Source organism: Otolemur garnettii, unplaced genomic scaffold, assembly GCF_000181295.1.
Source record: "Otolemur garnettii isolate 467f Iridium unplaced genomic scaffold, OtoGar3 scaffold00182, whole genome shotgun sequence".
Taxonomy (NCBI): domain Eukaryota; kingdom Metazoa; phylum Chordata; class Mammalia; order Primates; family Galagidae; genus Otolemur; species Otolemur garnettii.
Window position 1 is genome coordinate 659915 of NW_003852577.1, and position 9478 is coordinate 669392.

Genomic DNA, 9478 nt, shown 5'->3' on the forward strand with positions numbered 1-9478 from the left:
CATGAGATGCAGACACACAGGAGCATGAGATGCAGACACACAGGGCCATGAGATGCAGACACGCAGGAGCATGAGTGTGTGGAAATGCAAACATTTCAGGTTCACAGTGTGTTTATCACATACAGCTTTTCACCATCAATGTAGCAGAGATCTGTAGAAATGATACCTTTCATCCTTAGGAAAGGGATACAACTGGTTTCACCCACAGCTGTTCAGATAAGAAGGCAGAGAATATTGGGGCAGCGCCTGTGGGTCAATTTGTAGGGCGCCAGCCCCATATACCGGAGGTAGCGCGTTCAAATTCAGCCCTGGCCAAAACTGCAGATAAATAAATAAATAAATAAATAAATAAATAAAAGAAGAAGGCAGAGAATATCAAATCTGAACTGTCTTCCTTTCTGAGGGGTTAGCAATGTTTGGGCACAAGGTGGGCACTCAACAACCAGTGCAAAGACTGGCTGCTCCTACTTTCTCTTAATGAGATGGTTTATGGACACCATAACACACAGGACTTAAGTGTTCAGTCTAATGAGTTTTGACAATTATTTCCTCCTGTAAATACCTATCTCAATGGTTCTGCATAAATTTTTTCTTACTGTGATTTAACAAGTACCACTGAATAACTTTTTTTAACCACCAAAATCAAAATATAAAATAATCCCATCACTTTAGAAAGTTCCATCTTGCCCCTTTCCAACTAATTACACACTCCCCAAATCCAGAAGCAATAATTTTTTTATTTCTATTACCATGTAGTAAATTTTTTACCTTTCATTCATTTCATATAAATTAAATTAACAGTATGCATCTTTGTGCAACAATTATTTTGCTCAAAATAATATTTTTAAGATTCATCCCTGTTGCCTTGAGTATATTCCTTTCCACTCTGAGTTGTATTTCATGAGATGTGTGGACATTCTGCAATTTGATTTTCCATTCTTCTATTAACAGATACCAGGTTATTTATGTTCTGAGGCCATTATGAAAAAGGCTGCTATGAATATTATTGTACAAATCTCTTTGTGCACCTAACTTTTCACTTTTCTTAGATAAATTCCAGAAGTGGAATTGGTGAGTTACGAGGGGAATGTATATTGAGCTTTGTAAGAAATTTCCAAACATTTTTCCAAACCATTTGCACCATCTTACGCTCATCCACGCTGCCACTTCCTGCCAGTCTGTTTTAGCCCTTCTAGTTGGCATGCAGGGATGTCTCCCTCTGTGTGTGGGTTTTCTTTAACGGAGACATGACATTTAGTGAGTTCCAACAATTCTATAATCAGCTAATTATCAGGTAAACAACACACAGAACCTTTCTGTGACCTGTGCTTCTTTTAGTTCATTCTCTCCTTTACGAAGCAACTACTTTTGACTTCTACCATCATAAGAGTTTTGTCTGTTCTAGTAATTCAAATGAATGGAATTATACAATGTGTTATTTTTCTATTTCTGCATAATCAATAGCCCCGAACTTAGTGGCCTGAAACAATAGCCAGTGCTTATCTTATAGTTTCTGTAGGACAGACGCCCAGCAGGGCATGGCCAAATTCTCTGCTCAGCCTCTTACCAGGCTGGGGTCAAGGCACTTGAGCTGGGCCCCTATCTGGGGTCAGGTGCTCTTCCAAACTCTGGTTGTAGACAGACTCCCCTTTGCTGTGTGTTGTACCATATGTGTATTCATGAGCATAATAACAGGACAAAGGTCATAGAAACCAACATTTTGAAATCTACAAATCTTTTTTTGTTTCATTTGTTGCAATCAGATCAATAACTGTATTACTCAAACATATTTTTGTATTTATCACCAGTTAAACATTGTTTTGAGAAATATTTCATTCTTGGAGTATATCACAGTTTGTTTATCCACTCTCCCAGGGGACTGACGTGTATGTTTTCCCAGTTTGGGACGATTGTGACTAAGAATGTTATGAATATTCTGTTGCACGTCTTTGTTAACATGTGCTTGCACTTCTCCTGCTAAGTCCCTAGGAGTGTATTTGCTGAGTCATAGGGGACATGTACATTTAATTTTATGGAAACTGCCAATCATTTCTCCAAATTGCTTGCACCATTTTTCACATTCTCACCAGCAACATCTAGAGTTTTGACTGCTCCATATTCTCCCTACTTTGTTACTATCAGTTTTTTTTTTTAATCATTGTACTGGGTGTGGAATTATATCACATTGTGGTTCTTATTTGCATTTTGTAGATGACTAGAAAGTTCAGCTACTTTTCTTGTAGCTGTTGGATGTTCATATGCTTTTTTTTGTGAACTGTCTAAGGTTTTTTTTCTCATTTAAAAAAAGTGTTATTTTACCCTTCCTCCCTCCCTTCCTTCCTCCCCCCCGCTTTTTTTTTTTTTTTTTTTGACAAAATCTTGTGTTCTTGCCTAGGCTAAAGTTGCAGTAGCATGAACATAGCTCACTGCAACCTCAAACTTCTGGACTCAATTGATCCTCCTGCCCCAGCCTCCCAAGTAGCTGGGACTACAGGTGTGAACCACCAAGCACAACTAATTTTTCTATTTTTAGTAGAGACAGGGTCTCACTTTTGCTTAGGCTGGTCTCCAACTCCTGACCTCAAGCTATCCTCCCACCTTGGCCTCCCTGAGGATTAGGATTATACGTGTTAGCCAGAATCTTGAAATTATTAGGTTGTATATATGAAATTACAAAAGATATGTCTTCATTCTGGTATGTATTGTAAACATTTTCTCCAGTCTGTTACTTGCTTATTCATTTTCTCAATAGTAGCTCTTGGCTCGGCACTCGTAGCACAGTGGTTATGGTGCCAGCCACATATACAAGGGTTGGCAGGTTTGAACCCAGCCTGGGGCCAGCTAAACAACAATAACAACTGTAACAAAAAAATAGCCAGGCATTGTGGTGGGCACCTGTAGTCCCAGCTACTTGGGAGGCTGAGGCAAGAGAATCGCTTAAGCCCAAGAGTTTGAAGTTGCTGGGAGCTGTGATGCTATGGCCCTTGGTGGAGTGCCACGTAGTGATACTCTGTCTCAATAAAATAAATAAATAAATAGTAGCTCTTAAATAGAAGAAAAATTTAATTTGTCAAGGTCCAATTTATTAACATGTTTGTGTATATGGTGTTTTTCTGTAAAGATAATTTACCTATCTTTCTAGAAGTTGTAGGGTTATAGACTGTTTACATTTAAGGCTATAATACATCTCAAATTAATTTTTTTCTACAGAATCATATAAGGGTTGAAATTTATTTTTTAATATAGATACCCAGTTTTTTAGCACTATTTATTATTATTACCTTTTGCATGAGGGAGTTTCTAGTATTTCTGATATCTGACTAGAATAATTACTGGACTAGATTTGACTGGAACATTTCTAGAATAATTGCAAAAGGGCTGGAACAATTCTAGCAACATTTATTAAAAAGACTCCTTTCCCCCTTTAATTGGCTTGGTACTGTCAAGAATTATGGGAATGTGTGTGTGCAGTGCGTGTTTCCCAGCTTTAGTCTTTTTTTCCAGATTTGTTCTTGCCATTCTAAGTCTCTTGTGATTGTTCCAGCACCATTTGTTGAAAAGATTTTCTTTTCCCATTTAGTAACTTTGTCAAATATCAAGCGACCATGTATATGCGGGACCATTTCTGGGCCCTATTCTGTTTCCCTGATGCATTTTCCTGGCTTACCCTGACACTGTCTTGATTACCACAGCATATGGGTATTCTAGGTCCTTTGCATTTCGACATGAATTTTATTATCTATGTGTCAATTTATACAAAAACTCTGCTGGCATTTAGAATGAGATTGTGTTGAATTCATATATTCATTTAGAAAAAACTGACATCCTGAGCAACATTTGATGCTTTGATCAATGAACACAGTTTGTCTCTCCACTTATTTAGGCCTTCTTGGTTTTCATTTAGCAATATTTTGCCATTTTTAGTGTACAGGTGTTGTACACCTTTTGTCAAATATATCCTTAATTATTTCTTACTTTTTGGTGTATTGTAAATGACACTTGTTTTATAATTTTGATTTATAACTGTTTGTTGCTGGTATATAGAAATACAATTGACTTTGTGTATTAACCTCTATCCTGCAAATATGCTATACTTACTTATTAATCCTAGTGATTTTTTTGGTAGATTCTTATGGATTTTCTGTGTTGATGATCAAGCCTAAATGGCAGAGTGAGGTCCTCTTTCAAAAAAGCAGAAACAATAAGATACTTCTTCCTTTCCAATCTGGATGCCTTTAGTTTGTTTTTCTTGACTCATCACACTGGCTAAAATCTGCACCTAGGACAACACTGAATAGAAGTGACGGTAGTAGACTTTCTTGTCACCCCCTGTCTTAAGTGAAAGAACTTAATCTTTACTCTTACTACAGCCTGGGTGTAAGTTTTCATACAGGCTTTTTTCAGCCTGAGGGAATTCCTTTCGATTGCTAGTTTTCTGCATGTTTTTCCTCAGAAATACATGGTAAATTTTATCAAATGCTTCTTCCGTATTTGTTGATATGATGATACTGTTTTTCTTCTTTACACTGTTTTGTATGGTATGTTTCATTGAATGGTTTTTGAATATCAAATTAACTTTGCATTCCTGAATAAACCTCAATTAGTCACGATGTGTATACTTTTTATACTAAGTTGTTGGATTCAGTTTGCTAAAGCTCGGTTGTATGAAAGGAGAGGGGGTTAGCAATCTTCTGGACAATGCAGAGAGGCCTGACAACACGCATCCGCTTCAGGCATTGACACCCACTTCCATTTGCTAAAGTGTTATTATAATTTGGGGGCCTATGTTTATGAGGGACATGGTTTTATAGTTTTCTTATAGTATCTTTGGCAAGTTTTGGTAGCTAGATAATGCTTGTCTCACAGAATGTATTGGAAAGGGTACTGTCCTGTTTGATTTTCTGGAGGAATTTTCATGGAAGTGGTATTATATCTTTTTTAACTGTCTGGTGGAATATACAAGTGTATCCATCTTGGCATTTACTTTATAAGAAAGTTTCTAACTGTAGATCTTATTATAATAATATTATAAATAGAGTAGAACCTTAATAGTTGACTACCTCTCCACATTGACTACCTACTTAAGTTGACCTAATTTTCATAGATTGGACCACATGCACCGTAGGCAAAGTTTCTTATGCTGACCACCTCTGTATGTTGACCAGTTTGTTAAAGTTTCTTGGGTGACCAACTTACAGTGGTTCTTCTGTATACATAATTATAATTTTTTTTAAATTTCAGGTTAATGTGAGGGTACAAACAACTAGGCTATAATATTTGCATTTGTTAGGTAGCATCCTTCTTGTAGTTGTGTCCTGCACCCAGGAGGACTGCCTGACCCATACAGTCCTGCACCCAGGAGGACTACCTGACCCATACAGTTCTCCAACCAGGAGGACTGCCATAGACCCTTACACTGTGCCCATTGAGTGGGAGCACATGAATCCTCTCTCCTACTCTCCTCTCCCCTCTTCTTCCTGCCCCCTCCCCCAGATTGAATTGATTGAGTTTTTCTCTTATGTGGGTGTGTATTAGATGGTTTACTGGCTGCAGATCAGTATTGAGTACATTGGATTCCTGCTTTTCCATTCTTGTGATACTTTACTAAGAATGTGTTTCAACTCCATCCTGGTTAAAATTATAAATTATTAACTATAGATTTTCTCTAAGAGATATAGATTAATTCCTCTAATAATTTTCCATAAATAGATCATATATTTCTTTTTCAGTGAACTTTGGCAGTTTGTATATCTTTCAAGAGATTTAGTCATTTTTACCAAAATTGTTGAAATTATTGACAGGAAATTCCTTATAATAGTTTATTAGTCATCGAGAACTTGTGGAATCTGCAGTGGTGTTGTAGTCATGTCAGGGCTGCCATTTTGCTGTTTGTTTTTTGTCTCATCTATGCTTTTATTTCCCTATTTCTAATTTCTTCTTTTTTATTTTTAAATTAGATATTTTGGAGTATTCATTCATCATTATTTTTCTTGGCTTTATAGTCAAAACCCTTTGCTTTATGTTTATTACTTCTCTATGTATTACCATATCTAACATTGTCTTGTCTACTTAGAGTTAATACTAACTTACCTCACATAAAAGACTTACAACAGTATATTTCCACTTGCCATCATTCTTCCAACCTTTGGGCTTATTGAGTTATATAGATGACATTTTTATGTTTTACCTCATTTACACATTGCTATTTTTGCTTTAAACAACTTTATGTCTTTTAAAGAAATTGAAATATCTACAGTAATTTTTATTCACCCATGTTTTTGTACTCTGTCATTCTTCAGTTTTTCATATATATTTCACTTTTTCTTTCTTTTTTTCCCCCTGCATTCACTGCGGTGAAGGTTTACTTGCAACAAATTCTCTGTTTTGAAATTATTGGTCTGGGCTGGGTGTGGCGGCTCACACTTATAATCCTGGTAGGCAGAGGTGGGAGAATCACTTGAGCTCAGGAATCGAGACCAGCCTGAACAAGAGCGAGACCCTGTCTCTACTAAAAATAGGAAAACTAGCTGGGTATTGTGGTGGGTGCCTGCAGTCCCAGCTACTTGGGAGGCAGAGGCAGAAGGACGGTTTGAACCCAGGAGTTTGGAGTTGCTATGAGCAAGGCTGAAGACATGCACTTAGCCTGGGCTACAGAATAAGACTCTGTCTCAAAAAAAAAAAAAAATTAAGAAAGGAAATTATTTGCATGGGATTAATTATAATAATTTCTGATTATCCATTTAGTTGTTTGTAGAATCTTCAGGAATGTTATAGTACTTGTATCTAGGAACGGCATTTTGGATATTTGGTTTTTGTGTCATTGGTGCCTTCCTTACTCATCTGAAAATGTGCTTGTTTCACCTTTTTTTGAAGGTTATTTTCACAAATATAAGATTTTAGTTGACTTATTTTTTTCCCCTTCAGCACTCCAAAGTCTTCTGGCTTGCACTGGTTAAGTCAGGTAATATTTTTATTATCCCCCTTTATGTAACATGTTTTTTCCTTCACTGCTTTTACCATTTTGACTCTGATGTATTTACAAGTGGTTTTTCTTGAGTTCATCTTATTTAGCAATAGTTCAGCTTCTTGGGTCTGTGGATTCATGTTTTTACCAAACTTGGGAATTTTCCTAACATTATTTCCTCTGATATTTCTTCTGCCTCTTTATCTTTTTCCTTTTCTCCTGAGATGTAAAGTATACATGTGTCAAACTGCTTGATATTGTCTGCAGCTCTCTGAAATTCTGTTTATTTTTTGTCAATATATTTTTCTGCTTGTTTTTGGGTTTTTAATTGTAATTTCAATCTGTTTTTGAGCCTACATAGTATATTTTAATTTTACTTTTTGTACTTCACACTTCTAGAAATTTTATGTTTTAGAGTTTTCATTTCATATGGTGATATCTTATTATTCATTGATAGTATATTTTTCTTTCTTTCTTTTTTTTTCTTTTTTTTTGGCAGTTTTTGGCCAGGGCTGGGTCTGAACCCACCACCTCCCGCATATGGGGCCAGCACCCTACTCTTTTGAGCCACAGGCACCGCCAAATAGTATATTTTTCTTTTAAACTTTAAATCTAATTTACAGTTGCTATTTATAGTCTTTGCTAAAACCTAGCATCTAGGTCCACGTGGAATCAAAATCTGTGGGCTTTTATGTTATAGGCATGTTTAGCACTTTTTGTTTAGAGACTGGACATTTTATTTAATACTTAGTAGTGACTCTGGATTCTGTGAATTCCTCTGCAGATGATTTGTTTTCATTCGGTTAGACAGTTAACTTGGTGAATCCAGACTGCAGACTTTCCCCTACAGATGTACTAGCTGAGACTGTGCCCCCTCTCGCGGTCTCAGTTGGACCTGTCTTCTCACATGGATGGGCTCGTCCTCTCAGGGGTTTCTTTGTTTCTAGAGACACCCCCTGTTCTCCAGCTTCTCTGCTGACTGTGTAGACTCCACTCACGCTTGAGCTCCACACTCACCTTCCTGCATCCCACACTGATGCATGGCTGCTAATGTACTTAGTTAAAAAAAGAAAAAGGAGAGAGGAGGAAAGAGGAAAGAAAAAAGCAGCAAAGTCATAGATCTGGCCTCCAGCAACTTTGTCTTTCATCTGCGACCTTATTTGTCAGACCCCAAGGGTCTCCTCTGTCTTCCCAGTTTGACAGTCACTGATTTGGGCAGAGCTTAGAATTCAGATTTGTGTTTCACATTTTCCTTTGCACTCTGTTGAGACCACTTAGACAGGTGTGCAGCTGAGACACAACCTAGTCAACACAGCTTGGGGATGTAGGGGGAAACCCAAATACTGGCAGAAATGCACACGGACCTGGGGAGGAAGTGCAGACTGAATAAGGATGGTGGTTCAGATGGTAAATGATTTTTTTATTTATCAACCTCATAAGAAAATGACTTTGAACAAAATGATGTTATTTGAGGACTCATATGATTCCTTTTAAAGGCTTCAGTGTATATCTTTGTGTGGTATACTATAATTTATTTGTCCATCTCCCTAATTATGTAGCTAAGGCTAAAGAAAATAAGCTTTACAAAACAAATTACCAAATGACCTTCAAAGAGTTAGTAATTTTGTATTTACATAATATACTGACAAAATCACACACAACATGCCTGTATGTACCCATGCCTGTTTGTACATGAAAAATACCCTTGCTGTACAAAGGGCAGGCTCCTTTGTACCAAAATTGATTTTCTCATCCTAGTACGGCTCCGATGCTGTGAAGGCTGAGAGGGAGTGTTCACAGTAAGTCTCTGTGCATATCCTTATCACACTCTGGAGATGAAAGTGGCTAAGAGCAGCAGTCCAACTTTTTTGGCACCAGGGACTGTTTTCATGGAAGACAATATTCCCACATACTGAGTTGGGAAGGGGATGATGGTTTTGATATGAAACAGCAAGCAATTGACTTATTTTGGTCCCTGTGCAGTCAGACCTCTCTGCTGATAATAATCTGTGTTTGCAGCCATCCCCCAGTGCTCACATCACAGTCTCAGCTCCACCTCAGATCGCCAGGCATTAGACTCTCATGAGGAGTGTGCATCCGGATCCCTCACATGTGCAGTTTACAGCGGGGCTCACGCTCCTATGAGAATCTAATGCTATAGTGGATCTGACAGCAGGCAGAGCTCAGGCGGTGATGTGAGCATTGGAGAGCGCTGTGAGTATAGATGGAGCTGCTCTCACTCACCCGCTGCTCACCTCCTGCTGATCTGACAGCAGGTGGTGCTCAGGCTGTGATGCCAGTGATGGGGAGTGCTATGAGTATAGATGGAGGTTTGCTTGCTCACCCGCTGCTCTCCTCCTGCTGATCTGATAGCAGGCAGAGCTCAGGCAGTGATGCCAGAATGGGAAGTGCTGTGAATACAGATGGTGCTGTTCTCACTCACCCACTGCTCACCTCCTGCTGATCTGACAGTGGGCAGATCTAGTGATGGGGAGTGCTGTAAATACAGATGGC

The 9478-nt window shown here is 38.1% G+C and overlaps 1 pseudogene; it reads left to right on the forward strand.

Moving 5' to 3' along the window:
* The first annotated feature begins 4657 nt into the window (after positions 1-4657).
* Positions 4658-4773, forward strand: LOC111721768 (annotated as a pseudogene).
* The last annotated feature ends 4705 nt before the right edge of the window (positions 4774-9478 follow it).